The 17,623-nt window shown below is 42.5% G+C and overlaps 1 protein-coding gene across 1 annotated transcript in view; it reads left to right on the top strand.

Annotated features, from left to right (window-relative positions):
- The first annotated feature begins 1,014 nt into the window (after window positions 1–1,014).
- Window positions 1,015–17,623, top strand: part of OSBPL6 (oxysterol binding protein like 6) — a 108,705-nt gene continuing 92,096 nt past the window's right edge. The window contains exon 1 of the mRNA XM_055812709.1: window positions 1,015–1,102. The gene's annotated coding sequence lies outside the window, so the exon portion shown is untranslated. The remainder of the gene's footprint in view (window positions 1,103–17,623) is intronic.

The following is a 17,623-nucleotide window of genomic DNA, read 5'->3' as shown; positions in this document are numbered from 1 at the left end:
GCCAGAGGAGTCCAGTTTGCTACGGGAGGAGAGGCTCTGGGCCGTCCCTGGAGGGCAGGACAGTGTGCCAGCCCTGGGGACAGGGAGGGACCAGGCTGGACCTTCGGGGCCAGGATGCCAGAGGCGAGCCCTTGGCCACCCAGGTGAGCTGCTCAGGAGCTGCTCTGCACAGGACAGTCCAGCTCCCCCTTCCCAAAGGTGTCTCTAAGGCACAGAAGGATGTCACAAGTGCTGTGGTGGAAATGTACAGGGAAAAAAAAAGGAGAAAAAAAAGAAAAGCAAAAAACCCACAACCCAACCCAAAACATAAACAAGCCAATATAAATTAGACTAAGGGAGTAATTTCTCTGGAAGTTTCCAGGAGTTTGTAACAGTTTTTTTCCAACAGGCTCCCATTACTGGATGCCAAAGGCCAAACCAGCACACGCACGGTGAGCTGTGGGGAGGTGCCAGAGCCATGTCGTGTGTGTGCTCGCGCTGGGCAGCCCGCGCAGGGCAGGGCCCCTACCCGGTACTGAGGCGCGGGTGTCCCCCCGGCACCCCTTGTCCGACACCCCCGGCCCCCAGGTGTCTCTTGCTTGAGCGCGTCCCCGTCGCTGCCCGGTTCAGCCCCAGCCCTGGCCTCGCGCCCGTCGCTCGGCCCCGCCGCTGCCCCGTCTCCCCGACACCCGGCGTCGACTCCGCTCCGCGCCCCGGGGCCGGCGGCGGGAGCGCCCGGCGATGCGCCGAGCCAAGCCGAGCCGGAGCCCAGCCCGGCCCAGCCCCGGCGCCGCCCCGCGCATCGGGCCGCAGCCGCACTCGTGGGCGCATCCCAGCGCCGCGGGCCCCTCCGCTCGGCGCGGCCCGGCCCGGCCCGCGGTACCCGCTGCCGGGCCCCGGCCCGCTGCCGCAGGTGGGTGCCGGCGGGCGCGGAGGGCACCTTGGCCGGCGGGCGGGGGCGGGGGGCGGCGCGGCGGGGCTGCGGCGGCGGCGCGGCGCGGCGCGGCTGCCCGCCCCCTCCCTCCGTCAGACGGGCGGGGAGCTGCGGCGGGCGGGCGCGGGGAGCGGCGGGGCGCAGCCGCCCGGGCCGCAGCGGGGATGCGCCGCGGATGCCGGCGAGGAGGTGGGCGCGGAGCGGCGGCGCTGGGGGCGCGCGCGGGCGGCGCGGGGGCCCGGGGCGGCGGGAGAGGCCGCGGCGGGGGGCGGCGGGGCGGGTCGCGCCGGGCGGCGGTGCCGGGCCCCGCGGGGGGCTGCGCGGTGCTGGGGGCGCAGAGGCGGGGGGCGGCGGCGGCGGGCCCGGTGCCGGGGCTGTGGCCTGGCCCGGCGGCGGCGGCGGCTGCGGCCGGCCCCGGGGCGAAGCCCGAGCATCCGGACCCGGGGGGCCGGGGCCACGTTACGTAACTGCATCCGCGCCGCGGGATGCGCTGCTGCCGGCCCGGCCCGGCGGCGGGGTCGCCGCTCCCCCAGGTCGCTGTCCCCCACCCCCCGTTCCCGTGCAGAGCAATTCGGAACGCCCCGATAACTGTCTGGTCTGCGGGAACGAATTGCTGATCAGGTGCGGAGAAGTTGATGCGCTCCTGGGCTGCCTTTTTGTTTTCATTCGGTCTCTCTCTATCTCTGGAGAGAAAAAAAAAAAAAAAAAAAGGCAGGAATGGCCCGTATTCCCAATTTGCTGGCAATGCCGCAACCTTCTTGCAAGTACTTTGACTGTGTATGGATTCATTAGAACAGTTGTCTGGAAATCATTCATTTGCTGGGAGTGCTGATGCTTAAAATTACCGTCTGAGGGGGGTTTTGCCGCTGGCCCTTTATTTCTTATTTTATACTGCTTCTGCTTGCTGCAAAGCTACATTGTTGATATTCTTCCCAAAAGCTTCAGCAATGCAGATACTATGGACTGGTAGTAACTGAAACAAAAGACCTCGCTGTACTTCGCAGAGCGAATCAGGAATCCAAGGTCGAACAGCGAACTGCGGTGCAACTTGTGCGGAGGAACGTAACAGAGCAAAAGTATTCGCAAATCTTATTAGAGAGTTTAAGTGAAAAGTGTGCCTTAAATAGACTCTTACTCAGTAGATGAAAAAAATTCCTTAGTGAAGGTGTGAGGAAATAGCTATTTTAGGACTACAATTAACTATATCAGCTCAATTTTAATGGAACTAGTACATTTAATTGTGTTCCTAACAAATTTTCTGTTCTCTAGATGATTAACTTGCAGAATGATACTAATGCAAAGATTAAAATCTCATCAAATATCTAATGGTCTCTGTATAATATAATTGTGTTTGGTTTATTATAGTGATTTTCTAATAATCAGCTTTTGTCCATATAACTGTAGATAGTATAATTAGATTTTTTTTTAATCTTGGTACAAACTATATGACCTTGACCTTTAGAGGTTAAGCAGATGTGGTTGTTACAGGTCACAATATCTTATATGTTTAGAAAAACATTTATATATATATCTATAAAATAAATAGGGTTTTCTTTCATTCTTGTTTAAAAACTATACAAGGGGAGGACTACTTTCTCTTTTCTCTCCCTTTTAGACAAATTAACAGAGATGCATACAGTACTTGTTTAAAATACCCTAAAGAGGTTTATATTTAAAGTACCTTTTCTGTACAAGTAAGTGACAGAATATATGTCTGGAAAAACAAAATATTGCAGGATTTGTGACTGAAGACATCCTAAACATTCTCCCTTGCTACTGAGGGCTGGAAGAGGTACCTTTTGTTGTACTATAGCTCCTCAAGCTCGCTGCTTCCACTTCCTATTAGTTTGCTATTACACTCCCAGATCCTCCGCAGCGCTCATGAGCCGTACTGTTAGGGGTCTTGTTAGCAGTCTTTCTTATTACTGGACCTTTTTTGTTCTTAGCCCATTCTGGGAGCTTGTTCATAAATCTCTGTGATGCCCCAAGTTCCTGTTGCGGCTCTTCTAGTCTTTAATTTGCTTCAGTTTGGGTCAGGAATAATGAAACATTGGTTTGCATATTTGTAGGACCAAGTTTGGGTTTTTTTTTTTTCTAGTGCTGGTGTTGAAAGGCTGTACTCTCTATATTTATTTATATGTTTGGAGGTGTTTTTTACACAACTATCAAAAACATAACTTTGCTCACAGGCGCCAGAGTTACTGTGCAACAAAGCGGCCATTCAGACCTTACTACAAAGCCGTCATGGCTATGGAAATATAAAGCCTTGTGATCTCTTTAGTAGGGGAGTCCCCTACCTCCTGCTCTATTGCAAGTGCTGCTGGAGATGGGGCTGCGCTCCTTTCCCACTTGTTCCTCCAGCCCACGCTGGAGGTGAAGGCGAAGGGTGTTCACAGTACTGCTTCATTTTCCTTTGGTCCTTTGGCACGTGTGTGTATGCAGCCCTTGGTGCTTCAAATTTCTTCAAAGGTATGACCTACCACTGGATTTCTCCGTGTGACAGAAATGAATGTTTTTGCTCTTGTTTTGCCAAATACGTGAGATATCAGCATGGGTTTTCTCGGGGATTTTTTATTTTTGTGTTTTTGGCATATAACCATGTAGATTCCTGAGAACTTATGCTTCTATACCACGTGGCTTTGTGTCAGGAGGGTTGTATTTCTTAAGGGACATTAGTCCTCCAGGTCAGCTCTTCTGTGCCACCCTGGAGAACCTGCTGTCACAGATTACTGGTATTGCAGTGGGAGATGGGGAGGGAACTGCCAGTGCTTCACTGCTGAAGTGTGTGTGTTTGTGTATGTATACAGTGAGCCCATACTAATGGTTTAATTAATCCTTATGCCTCATATATAAGGCAGAAAACAATTGTTCATTATCCTGTCTTTTCTAATATTTTTATTAAAATGCTGAACAATTCAAACAATTCCCAGAGATTTCTGGTGCATGTGATGATTAAAAACTGGGAGGCTTTCTTTTTCTTTTTTTTTTTTTTTTTTCCCTGGTAACTAAATGCTTGCTGGTTTTGAAGAATTTCACTATGCTGGCATGGGAAAAGGCAGCATTTTCTGTAGATAATTTTCATGGGAAATGTTCCTCTGGGTAATTGTCCTTCTAAAAGGAATTTTCCCAAGAATTTCTTTCAGGCTTGTGTTTCTTTCTTAAGCTGAGTTTAATGAGATTAAAAAAAAAATAAATTCTTCCAAGTGGAATGCTAAAGTACATGCTTGCTTTTGATATTTTTTTTTTTTTTACTGGTTGTATTTGCTATATCAAGGTTCTAGATGTCAAAGGAAGCAACAACAGGTACTATTATGTACAAATGAAAGTAAACATGCTCAGGCCACATGAGGGATGTTGGATTTTTTGCAGGTCCAAAACAAGGTGATAGATAGGGAAACCCTCCAGCTGTGAGAAGTCTAATGATGAGAATGTTGCATAATGAGGTGCCAGGTAACACTGAACTGAGTTTGGCAGTAGTATTATGAAATATTAAGGAATATGACATTCTAGAAACGTAGAACTGTTTGGGTTGGAAGGGACCTTGTAAAGGTCATTTAGTCCACCCCCCTTGCAATAAGCAGGGACGTCTTCAACTACATCAAGTTGCTCAGAGCCCCGTCCAACCTGACCTTGGATGTTTCCAACGGTGGGGCATCTTCCACCTCCCTGGGCAACCTGTTCCAGTGTTTCCCTGCCCCCACTGTAAAAAATTTCTTCCTTATATCTAGTCTGAATCTACCTTCTTTTAGTTTAAAACCACTACCCCTTGTCCTATCACAACAGGCCCTACTAGTAGAGTTCATGCTAGGAATGATGCTATTTATATATGTAATTAATTTTACTATCTCCACACCTAGGTTTTTTGAGCTGTAAATACAAACCCTCAGCTTTTGGCTATTTCCTGTAAGTCAGAATACAGATGTGAAGGCAGTTGTAAGTTTTCTTTAAAGACCACCACTGTATATATCCCAGTGAATGCTGTTCCTAGCATATCCCTCTTTCAGGGTTCTTCCTTTCAGAAGAGCTGAAAAACGATGGAAGAACCTTTCAGTGCTGATAGCTGATAAGCCAGTGAAAGGGAGGATAGCTAAATGTGGACAATAGAGTAAGACCACAGGAATTATCGTGTGTAGACAAACTTGTGTCTTTTGGGGAAACTTCTGGGCTGAACAGACTTGTTAAGATATTAAGGGAGGAAAAAAGTTAACAATACCAAAATACTACAGACAACTGTTTAAAGAGGAAACAACAGGGTTGAAGTGGTTTTTTGTGTGCGTGCTTTTCTTTTTTTAAAGGGGGTTTGGACCAAGTGACATCCAGAGATTCCTTCCAGCCTAAATTATTCTGTAATTCTGTTTTGGCATTAAAGGCAAAACCCAGCCACTACTATTTTCTATTTACAATGGAAAATAGATAGTGCTTAGAAACGGAATTATTTTTTTCTGGAGCATCTGTATTAATCCTACAGATTTTCCAGCTAGTTTAGGATCTGGTTCCAAGTAAAATGTGTCAGTACATGCTGAAATCTATATACAGTTATGGGTGGTAGCAGCAGCGAGGGAGCTGCTGAATTTCCAAGCATGTCTTTCTGAGAAAGCTACAGGCCGGTTGAATTAAATGGTGTCATCGTGGGCCCCTCCAGCACCAACTCAGAAACAAAAAAGATTGTATCTCATTACTTGTTTACCTATAATTTTAAAAAGCAAAGCTTTGAAGGGAGAGGAGGAAGCTGTAGACTGAAGAAAAGTAAGAGGATGGGTCTGGAGTGTATGGCAGTTATAATGTCCTAAAGATTAGGAGAGCTTTATAATGGTCCTTATAAATGCTTCACTGTAGCAGAGTGAACAGCTGCATTTTGAAACCAAGTTAAATAATCTCCTTATCGGGTCTTTTGAGTTCCTTAAAGGTGAATATATTTTAATACTAATTGAAAGCACTTTTCTTAAAGGAAGTAACGGATACATTGACTGGAGATGTAAAGAAAAGAAATCTCTAGTTGATTGTGAGCTTTAATATAGAGTTGCAAGAGCTTCAAGTAGCAGGTGTCATATTGCATTAGATTCAAAGATTACGTTTTCTACCAAAAAAATCAATTTCCCTCTGGGAAACTTGGTTGTCTTGCTGCCTTCTTGCTGGGGCATGGTATCTGTATTTCTAGCAGAGTGTGGTCTGTGACATCTCTTTAAGGTTCTATGTTCCTCAACCAAATATTTCACATCTGTGAAAGCCCCCTCACCCCCTCCTCCCACTCCAATGAATCTTTTCCTCCTTATTTCAGGATACTGGCAATAAGCTGGGTTGAAGCTACCCAGAATTGAGCAGATAGGAAGTCCAGTCTTCGTTATGATCTCTCACAGTGCAATCTGACTGCTTGCATTTGTAACTCTGCTAAAATAAGTTTTCTTTTCCCTGTTTTACAGTGGAAATTGAGAGGTGAAAATGCTTATAGCCTATAAACTACATAAACCCCCTGTACTTTTCAGTTGACACGAAAACTGTGACAATCACAAAAGGTATGCCTAGTCCCTATTGATCTGCATGTTTCTAGTCCAAGCACAGATGCTAAGGAACTTATGGATTCTTTACTTAAAGGCTGGATTAATTTATCTGTTTATGGCATTGGATGTAGTCCCATCCTCTAATACAAATGCTGTTCTATTGATACAGATATTTTCTATAGCATATATTATTTCCAATTAAGTTAGTGAATTGTTTGTGAAGGATTCAAAGGTATTAAAATAACATATATTAGATCTTATGCATCAGTACAGTAGGGCATATATCTGGGATTGCATTGTTATAAAAACAACTAAACTCTAAGCAAGTAACATTTGTGTAAGAATGATCTATAGATTGATTTCAGGATACCTTATCTTGGACTGTGATATCCTTTTTTCGGATGATGAACTGAAGTTTTCTGTTGAGAAGTGGAATAAGCTCAGGTTGCCCAAAGAAAAGGCTATGTGAAACCTGTGCCGTGGGGCGAAGGCTGCCTGCCCCAACAGAGGAGACCTTGGCTACATCTGCCCAACTCTAGCGGACCTGATTAATCCTGGAAAATGAAAAAAACCCAATAGAATAACTTTGTTCCGTAACTGTTGCTGACTTCAAAATCCCTGTGACACATTTGGGGTGGGAGACCAAAATGTTACAGAAACCTTGGTGGCAACTGCTAAATGACCTTAGATATGGGCTGTGGAATTGGTGAGACCTTTGATGGCTCATGCTGACAGTTTAAATGAGAAAGCAATAAATAAAGCAGCAATCCCAGGTGTGGGAGATATGAGGGAGCACATATGAGGACATGCACATACCTCTGACACTTGGAAGGCTGAGCTGGAGGGGAACAGCCTGGTGTGAGGTCCAGGCCACCAGCCAGGACTTGGACATGCTGGGCAGTTGGGGTGAGCATTCTGTTCCCCAGGGTCTCTGGTGGCAGTGCCATCTGGACCTTGATTTGTGTGTGTGTGTGTGATAGAACAGACAAGCTGGAACAGAAATGCCGCAGCCATCCTGCTTAATAAAACACAACTAGATCATGTGGCACAGACTGATGTCCTTCTGTTCTTGCTGCCACCCCACCCCATTCCCCTGTGACAAACCAGCATGGATAAGGTGATGTTAAACAGGATTTGGGTCAAGAGAAGTTTCTGGGAACATCTTACAGGAATGGTTCAAAGCTGGAGATTCCTTCCTTTTTTACCTCTGCCTTTACTGCCTCTCTCCTATGTAGTCAACCTGCTTCTGCAGCAGGACCGCAGATGGGTATGAGCGCTTTTGTGCCTGACCTACTCAGGCTTGCCTGACATCCTTGTGATCTTGTTCAGGAAAACAGCTTTAACTGTTTGTTGCCGTCCTGTCTTTGAAAATAAAATTCAGTCTTGCTTGGATAGTAATGGCACTGCGATTTGAGGAGTGGGAGTGAGATAAATCCAAATAAACTGTGGCTCATCTTCACAGATTATGGTTTTTGAGGTTTTGGCCACATGAGAAAAGCTTCTTCTTAATTTATTTGCTAGAGTAGGAAAACTTTCAGGGAAGTGGTGCTGGGCAACTGTCTTTTATACCTTTACATTTAGGGTGCTGGTTAGCCATGTTGCCACCTGGTAAGGACTGAGCTTACCAGTTGTGATTCAAGCAGAATCACTGATGGAGAACTACAGAAATGGCAACAAATGTAACAGATAAAAGGACTTTTGGCTTGTAAATGGGAAGCTGAAATGGTTAGTTTAGTGACAAATGTTTCAGAGTGCAGTGGGTCAGCTGGGTGAGAAGGTGGTGGCTGGTGGTGGACATGATACTTGGCTAAAAGGAAAAGCTTTGAAATAAAACAGCTTGTTGAGATCTGAAACTGGCAGTTGGTGTTGAGTCATCTTGGGGTCCCTCTGACCCCAATGTGAGCATGACATATGCATCACTCTGGGAAATAATTATGTCTCTTTGGTGTTTAAAGTCTTTGTTTCTTGGTTTTAATCTGTTTCTGGAAAACAAGCTTTCTGCAGAAAATGTTTGCAGAAAACAGAAAGATGGGTATGATACGAAATGGAGCTATAGGGTACTTGGAGGATGAGTCTGGATGTGAAGTATCAGTGTAGTTTTTGTACTGGCAGGTTAGCTCTGTAGCCGTGCAAATTCTTTCACTGTAATGGCTGTTGATGCATCAAATCCATCTTCCTTTTCCCCTGCTCCTGTCGGCTAAGTGCAAGTTGTCTTTCCAAATTCACTTGCACATGACAGCTGTGCTTTTTTATGCATCTAACTTCTGGTAATGATGGTCAGGTCGTTGCTACCTGGTTTAATGTTCTTGGCTGACATTATGATGACTGAATTAAAAAAAGGAGAAATGTTCTAAAACTCTCCTTAACTGTGACCTGTATTTGTGTGGGTGTGCAAATATGCTGTGGGGAGCTAAATGTAAAACATATGGTGATCCATTGAGCAGGCTTCTGTGTCTCCTGTGACTGGTGGTGTAGCCTACATGTAAACCCCATGGTCAGTTTGCAGTGTATGATTCACAGTGACACGCTGAGCAAAACAACCTTTAAAAAAAATTGCAAGGTATTTTCTTTTGTAGCTGCACACACTGTCCCCTGCCCAGTCATCATAAATACCGTTGTGTGACAGAGTTTACAATTAATAATTAGAATGGCTTCTGTCTCTAATTAATATAATAGCGGTTGTGTTTTCTTGTAAAATGTGAGTTGAGGATTAATGGGGTACGCCTCAAAACAGGTCAGAGTGTGAGGATTAGAATTAGCCAAACTGACTTACCTTCAGACCCTTGCGGGGCTCCTCCATAGCTCCACATGGATATGCAGTATCTGTGAGTTTAGGGAATAGAAGGAGTTTCAAAAGTAATCTATGATATGCTTTTTAATTTCCATTTCTGGTGATGCAAAGGTTGCTGTCAGATCTGCAAAGCAGTTGATTGCTCTTAAATGTAACAATGAAAGTGGCAGCTTGGGTTCCACATAGCTCTTACCTTTTCCACAGCAGCTGCTGTGTGTCCATCTGCCTGCAGAAGAGAAAATGGGCTACAAATTTAAATAGTTTTGCGAATTACACTAGGAAGAGGAAAGAGTGGCAAAGTCTTTGCCTTTAAAATTTATATTGCAATTCATAATTTTCTTATATTTTTCATAGTATTTTGGCCAAATTAATGTAACATGAAGCTACGAACAGTAAGTTCAGGTAAAGGAGATGGTAAAACAACGACTTGGTCTTTCCCAAAGCTGTGATATTTGTCTTAATACCCTTAGGTGTTAGGTTACCAGCTTGAAATGCCCAGACCAGCTCCCCAGAGGTGGTGTGACAGATCGCTGCTCATGGTTCTCCTGACATTTTGTACCTTCTTGATTGCCTCATTTTTCTCCTGACTGTACCACCTTTATGGATCCAAATATGTACTTGTCCTCTATGACATGTGAACTTTCTAACAGTTGAAATGTTACTCAGACTGTTAATGAGTTGTACCAGGGCTGTGTTGCGGGGTGGGCTGGGGTGCGAGGATCATTGCCTTCAGCTCTGGTACCTGCTGACTGTCCAGTCCAGAGCTGTACTGGCCCTTGGCTGCCAGCTCATGGTGCAAATACACTGTAGTATTATTAGCCCCTGCCACCTTATGGTATTTCTGGTGTAATTATTTTCTGATATATTTATTATGAGATTTCCCCCTCCAATGTTTAGAATTTTGAGAGATTTATTCAGTGTTTGGAAATTCCATCTTAACTTTGTGAGCACATCAACTTGATCGTTTTGGGAAAAGCTATTAAATAATGTCAGTCACACAGCTGTGCTGTACCTCTTTACTATTCTATGTACTATTTACTATTCAAATTATTTTTAAGTTACACAGCACTCTTTTGTAAATATCTTGACTTCAGCATTTTCTACATTTTTTTCATTCTTTTTCACTTGTGTTATTTGTAGTAAGTCAGTACAAATAATTTCAAAGACGCAGTAAAGAATGATGTGAAGTAAAAATAAGTAGAGACTAACAACAAGGACTTGATAAACACTGTGATGTTCCCTTTGGGACAACAGAAGTATGCTAACTTACATCAGTTGAAGGGGTTTTAAGTACACTAAACCAGAACTATTTAAGCTGGGATTGATGTAAATTAGGCTCATAATGTGCTCTAAAAAAGGGGCAGTATCTACTAACAAAGGAGTTTTATTTCTTGATAATGCTGTGTGTGTTTGATAGCAAACGCGCTCTCTTTTTTCCCTGTTTTCTGTTCTCTTGCTTTGTCTGGTTGCAGACACCATGCTCAGTGCTGAGAAATGCAGAACGTGCTTGTGGAGGGCATGGCAGCTTTATTAAGTTCATACTTTAACATCTCTGGCAACATTCCCACGTTGAAAGCTGATGGAAACAAACTGCTCTTTAGGCCACAGATTTCTTGAGGAACATGTAGTTCTGCTTTCTTGGCTGGTTCTTGGGTGGTTTGCCATGAAAAATGTGTCATAGCTGTGTAGATACAACACTGAAAAAACCACCAACGTTAGATAAATCTGTTTATAGGTGAAATTTAGTTTCTAACAAGGAAATGTAATGAGTACAAACTAATTTTGAAACTCTTTTTTTAAAGTGCACCAAGGCTGTGTTCATTACTTCTCTGGGTTTCCAGCACTGAGATGTGCTTTCTCAGCTCTTGCCCTCTTCTGTCATCCTGGCTCTCCTCCATGGGTCACACCCTACCCATCAATACACCCCTCTCTGAATTTCGGTCCTGTGCCCAGCCTCACTGATCCCCTCTGGGGACACAGGTGTGTGCCCTTGTCCAGGCTGCCAGTGCTCTGTGCTTCTCCCCTCCAGCTGCCCCACCTGCATCCTGGCTGATGCAGTCTTCCATGCTTCTGCTGAGGGTCCTTTGCCATCTCCTTTGCCAGGAGATCCTCGGTGGGGGCTGTCAGGGGCTGGGAAGAGCAAAATGCCTGGAAATTCTGAGTGCTAAGCATACTGGGGGAAATCTGCTATTTTCCTAATGGGTCTTATGCCTAATAGCAGTGGAAGGTGCCATTTCTTAATGGCAGCAAGTGAAATTTTTTTTGCACTTTATGTTGGTGATTCTGTCAAGGTGGGTTAGGCATTTCAACCATGCTGAAGCAGATTTACCTGTAATGGTACAACTTCCATATGCGAGTTTCTCATTATAGAAGGACAAGCCTGAACAGAAATAAATGTACGTGTGTATTGTGAGATCCAGAAAGTAATTCAAGCAGACCTCTCTGAATTTTTTCTTTTTAAACAGTCTCAGTATGCTGCAAAAATGACTTTCAGCTCTTTAGGCTCCCACAAACTGCAGCACAGAAAATCAATACTTTTTCAGCTAATGTCAATTTTTTCCATTAAAGGATAAATGAGGAAGCATGAGGCTCCTAGTCTTCTCTGACTTCTGTGTGCTTCCCAGCTGATCTTTATTTATCTTTATATTTTGTATAACATATACTTAGTGCTTGTCATTTTATTCTCATTGCCAATCATTGCTTATGTTTACAAGTTCAATAATGATGGAATTGTGGTGCGTTTTTAAAGCCTTTGTTGAAGAACCTCAAGTTAAGAGGGTGAATGTTTTATCTGAGGAAATTAAACTTTGTAAGAAACTGAAAATGATCCCTATCATGTTAGTTTTCTGCTCATTCAGTAATGTGATGGCTTGTGTTATCTTTGTAGTCACTGAAATTTGTCAGCGTTTAAGTATTGGTACTGTGGAGGGTTTGTTCTTCAGTTGAATTTTTATAAACTGAAATGTTATGATTTATATATCCCTGAACAAAAGTTTCCAATTAATGTATTGGCAGCAAGCTGAATGCAATTGTTGCTTTAATGATCTTCTAGATATCCCTGTACGTGTTATTTGGAAATACTGTAGATATGAATTAGAAAAAAGTTTTTTTATTATCTGAAGCAAACATACACTTTGCATTTGTATTTCCATAAACTGATGAAGAGTAGCAAGAGTGGCACAGTCAAAGGCAACAGAACGGGTCAGAAGTGAAAGACTGCAAATCACAAAATTTAGGTTTTGCTTATTATTTCTGTTTTGCTAATAAGGGTATACACGCGTATGAGCAAAATGCAAGAGGCAACAGCATTTGCTTTGCAGATGAGTGGAGAAATAAAGTATTTTAGGTCAGTGGTGGCCCATTCTAGGAGGAGACAGATCTTGCAAATACTGATGTTAGAATTTTGCTAGTTTCTCCCATGATGTTTGCTTTTACTGTTGCTGCAGTTTGCCTCAACATAAGAGCAACCTCACTTGTTAGCAGTGGCTGACATGGACCGTGTGGCATGAAGTTTCGCTTCACGATCTATGAAAGACCAACATAAATAAAAATAGGGAATGCGTATCTCAGAAAAAGGGTGTGGGGAGAACAAGATTTAGCAAAAGGGCTCTGTTGTTCAGAATGCAGGGTCAGAAACTTTAAGCAGAGACAGAATATTTTCCCCTGTGCGTTATGCCCGATTGCAGATTGCCACGGATGGTTCAGAATGAGTTTTTAAACCTGCGTACCTTGTTCAGCCGCAGTGTGAGCGTGTGCTGCGCAGCCAGACATCAGCCAGTTTGGGCAATGGCCATAACTGTGCTTTATCTACAAACCTCTGTAGCTATATGCTTTGGTTAGCAGTCTTGCAGTGAGCTGAGCAACACACTTCAGTATTTTCCGTTGTAATTAACCTTTTATGTGCTTCAGTACATTTAGTACCACGTTCCAGTTCTTTCTGCTCACAAAACCATGTTTTCCTATCTTTGTTACTAAACTATTTAGCTGTAAGAGACGAAGTCAGTGTTAAAGAGAAATGTGTAAAGGAGAAAGTAAATGGCAGAAAGTAAAAATTAAACAAGCTATTTTCAGTGATATTGCTAGATTTAAGAGAGAATATGACATTTTACAAATAGTTTTGAAGACTAAAATATTTGAAAGGAATAGCTGGTAGACTTCAAATTCATAGCACTTGTTTGTCAGGGTTGCCTGTTGTCTTGTTGAGGGTCTAACTGGGCTGGTGTAGAACCGGGGACCATTGCCCTGCACAGCTGTAGAGAGATTTAAAAAAAAAAAAAAGGAAAACAAAAAAGAAGTGGCAGAAGTAAATTTCCTCTTTCCCAATGCATGGGCGAAGCCCTGCTTGGTAGAATTGCTGCAATTTTTCCTGCTTCAGGATGCTTATTAAAAATCAGAGAAAATAAGGATGAATTTGAGATTTTCTTTCTGGAACACTGCATTTTCCAACTATCTAAAGTGCTTCCCCCCGGCCCCCGTTAATCTGCCTTTTAGAGTTTTTATAGTTGGGAAGCTGTCCCAAAACACTTACTTGTTAGATGTCACTACGTAGCAGTAGTGCAATTAACCTTGCAACTCCTTTTTTATTCCTTAGCATATTTGCTTGGTAGTCTTTCAAGAATTATTTTACTGCTATTTTCTGATGCTGATTAATTTTGGAACAGGTATTCCATACAGCAGGGGAGTTTCTCTTCCGTGTAAATGGCTATGGGCATCTTGGCTGCGGCTGCTGACACATATTTGGCTACACACTGACTTACCAGCTATTGTCAAGGACTAAGGAATGTTGCAAAAATAAAATGAGTTACTTAAGAAAATGACTGGTGTCCTTACAGTTGAAGTGATATCCCCTCCAAAGGAAGAAGCAATTTTGCAACAAAACTTGAATGTTGATATTGAGATAAGTGTCAGGGTTAACAAAACATTTTATGATGTTTGAGTATGAGATTGTACTAAAGTGCCTTAAAAAAGAAAAAGTGACTAAGTTGACTATCTTTGTTCATTCAGTGGCAATATACACATTAATGAAATATTTCAATTGAAAAATGCTGACTAGGACTCACTTTTAAGTGGAATTTGGGTGCTTCTCTGTCATTCAGTCCTCTCGTATAACTTTCTGGAGATATATTTATTTGTAAAAAATGACAGTATCATGACTGGTAATACATAATTTTTTTGACATTGCATTTATGTATAAATAAATATATCACAATTTATTTTCATGTTTAAGTGATAGATGACTCTAAGTCAATGGAGCCCAACATTTTTATTCTAGTGAATTTATAAAAAATACCGAGTTGCGCTGCATATAACCTGAGTTTTTAATTTATGAATGGTAACAAGGAACAGAGGGAGAAATTTAATCTGCATTTTTATTTTTGCTGTATCTTTTATGTTTTTTAATATATGAGCATTTTATTGTTTATACTTTTGGCGTTACTCTTGCATGCAATATACTTTTCAGGACTATTCTTATACCTAGAGGTTGCTGTTAGATAATGTTAGGAGATTTCTCAGTAGCTATGTAATCAGTAAGCAACAGTAAGAGAAGCTGAAAAAGGAGATGCTGAACTTCAAACTATGGGTTGTATGGCATTAGAAGTTTGGAAAAACCTGGTGTCTTGAGTTGCAGTTTCTGACACAAACTGTTAAGGTCTTCATGGCCTTTGTAAACCCTTCTATCCCATTTTCTGCTTCAACAGGTATACATAACTGTTCCATTTCATAAACATGTGTGAATTCCCTGAAGAGGGAAGAGGATGCTTGTATTTTGGTCATGAGTTTTAGTCACACAAATTTATCATTAGAATCCTCTCCGTGTTTTGTTGACTCTTGCTCTGGAAAATCCAAATTTATTGGCATTTCACACTAGAATCAGAAGCTCTCAGAGTGGGGACAGTGCTCCCTGATTTGTCAAAATCTGTGAGCAGAGCGAGGAGGAATACTCAATGAACGCTGTTTGAGCACACTCTCTGATAGCTGGCACATCTTCTGGGCTCTGACAAAGACCGAAGATAGAAATCTTAGGGTAGCTGTTAACAGCAGGGGTGGAGGCGTGGATGGGATCCTGGCAACTGGGGTGTGTGTTAATGATACAAGAATGAAGGCTGATGTCATAATGAAAGAAGATTTTTATTGTCCTGTCTTGAGCATGAGTATATATAGCTTAATGGTAATGCCTCCTTTTCAGGTTGAGAATCAGTCCTAATAGAATTGCAGGTGAATGTTGTGCTTCTTTCTCCTGAGAAATCATGACCACAGTAATTGAAACAACCAGATTTATGTTCGGCTGCTTGCTGCTGCAGGTCTTTTTGTTATCTTTAACCCAGCATTGATTTAGGTCACCCTTTAATCTAAGTAAAAGAGACCATGTATGCTTTCTCTTTTGATTGTATGTCAGTACAGAATGTCCAGAGAACGCTGTTCATTTTGGTGCTAGTGTGTGTTATGAAATTTGAGCTTATAATCTTTGATAAAAAAAATGTGGCTTTTAAAATAATTTGATAGTTTATGCTGCGAGTTTGTTTATTAATTTAGGGTGTCCTCCTGTCTTTCTACTTTTAAATACAGTACCAAGTCCTTAACAATTATTTTATTGAAGCTCAGTGTGGATACGCAAGTGCAGTAAGAGTCTGCGAGTCTGTAAAAGCTCTGCCCTGCCATTTGGAATGGTCAGGCAGCGTCCTGCTGGAGCCCCACTGGAACAGATGAAGGGCTATGCGTGCTGTAAACTCCAAGGCCTGCACAAGAATATCTGTACAAGCAAAAGTGCCTTGCAAAAATTAGCTCAACATTGGAAACAGAATACAAATACAAAAACCCAAGTTAAGTTGTTTTGTTTTTTTTTTCTTTGTAACACCAAATAGTGCAAGGAATGTTTTAATGTGTCATTTACTCACGTAGCTCCTCAGAAAAGTAACACACTGTTGATAATAATAGCTGTAAGGACAAGTCTTTAATTTTCCTGTTATTGATCTCCTGAGTACAGTCCACCACTATCACATGTTTTATTAACGATTCAGAATGCATAATGATTTACAATAGACAAATATGACTTCTGGTGTCTCTTCCTCCAGCCTTAAATGAGAGTATCTTTTCATATCTATTTATATTATGTATTATTAAATCATCATTATGAAATTGAAAATGCCTCTGAGTATGTTTTGTGAAAGTTGAAAGCCCCTGAGTGATAATGGCAGGATATCACTGACCTTGGTGGTGTATTAGTGCTAGCGATAACTGTTGCAGGATGCAGAATATTTTGATAGTTATCTGTGACCTGGGCCTCTCCGACGGTCTTGTTCAAGTGTTCTCAGTGGTTAAATCTGCTTTCTTATGTTAGAGAACGGGAGTGCTTTCCTTGGAGTGGGAAAAATATCTGAAAATGTAAAACAGTTACAAGAAAGAACCACCCATTCTGGAAGTAATAGAGGCCAACAAAATTTTTTGGCCAAAAATAGTTGAAAGTGCTTGCAAATCTAGCTAAACAAACATTATAATGGAGCTTTCTGACCAGTTGTGGCTAAATATGTCCACCAGAAATTGCAAAAGTTGTATTTCTTACTCAGATTAGTGGGAGCTATTCTCAGGCTTTGGGAACTGGGATGATCCATGGGGAAGAAAGGGGTTATAGTTAAGACAGCATCCTTAGGAAAGTACTGCTAATGGCTTTGGAAATATTTTTTGTTCCCTTTTTCCCTTTCCTCCACGTGAAAGATCAGCATAGGATGGCTGCGGCACATTAGGTCTGTTGAGCTCCGTCCTGCCTGTGGCAGTAACGCACAGCAGGGAGCACAAGGAAGCTCTCAGCCCTGCTGCCCCAGGTGCTCTCAGACTGGGAGGCATCTCAGGTAGCTCGAGAAACAGCTTTCCCTCTCTAGCTGGTCCAGTCCCTTCCTAGACCTTACATTTAGTATTTATATGTGCTTATTACAGTATGCTACAGTGTGTGTAGGTTTGAAGAAACTTGGGGAGGATAGACGTTGCATCCAGTAATGTGGGCTGGTTAGCGTAGGCTGGGGAAACCTTTATGTGTTACAGGGCAGAGGCTACAGTGAAAGCAGAGTAAACACAATCAAAAGAAAAATTTGGGTTATATTGTATCTTTCTAGTAGGTTTCTAAAAGAACCACTGTAAGTTTCTGTGGAAACTTCTGGCATCTGCCAGAGGGCTCTCCAGGGGCGAGGAAAAATTCAGAGGTTCAGGTGGATTTGTACCTGCTGTGGGCCAGACAGAAAATAGAGAGGCAGTACTTGGATCCACGGAAGGGGAGTTTTGATTCTGTTAGATTAGGAAGTGCAGTTCATTGGTTCATTCTACTCTGAAAAAATTTGCAGTTTTGTACCTTTGCTAGTCAATTTGGATTAAATGTAGCAAATATTTTCTATAAAAGGAAAAATGGAGAAAAATTTGAAAAGCTGAAAC

The sequence above is a fragment of the Falco peregrinus genome, chromosome 8 (genome assembly GCF_023634155.1).
Source record: "Falco peregrinus isolate bFalPer1 chromosome 8, bFalPer1.pri, whole genome shotgun sequence".
Lineage (NCBI taxonomy): Eukaryota > Metazoa > Chordata > Aves > Falconiformes > Falconidae > Falco > Falco peregrinus.
Note: the sequence above shows the minus strand (reverse complement) of the source record. Positions and strands in the feature narration are given on the sequence as shown.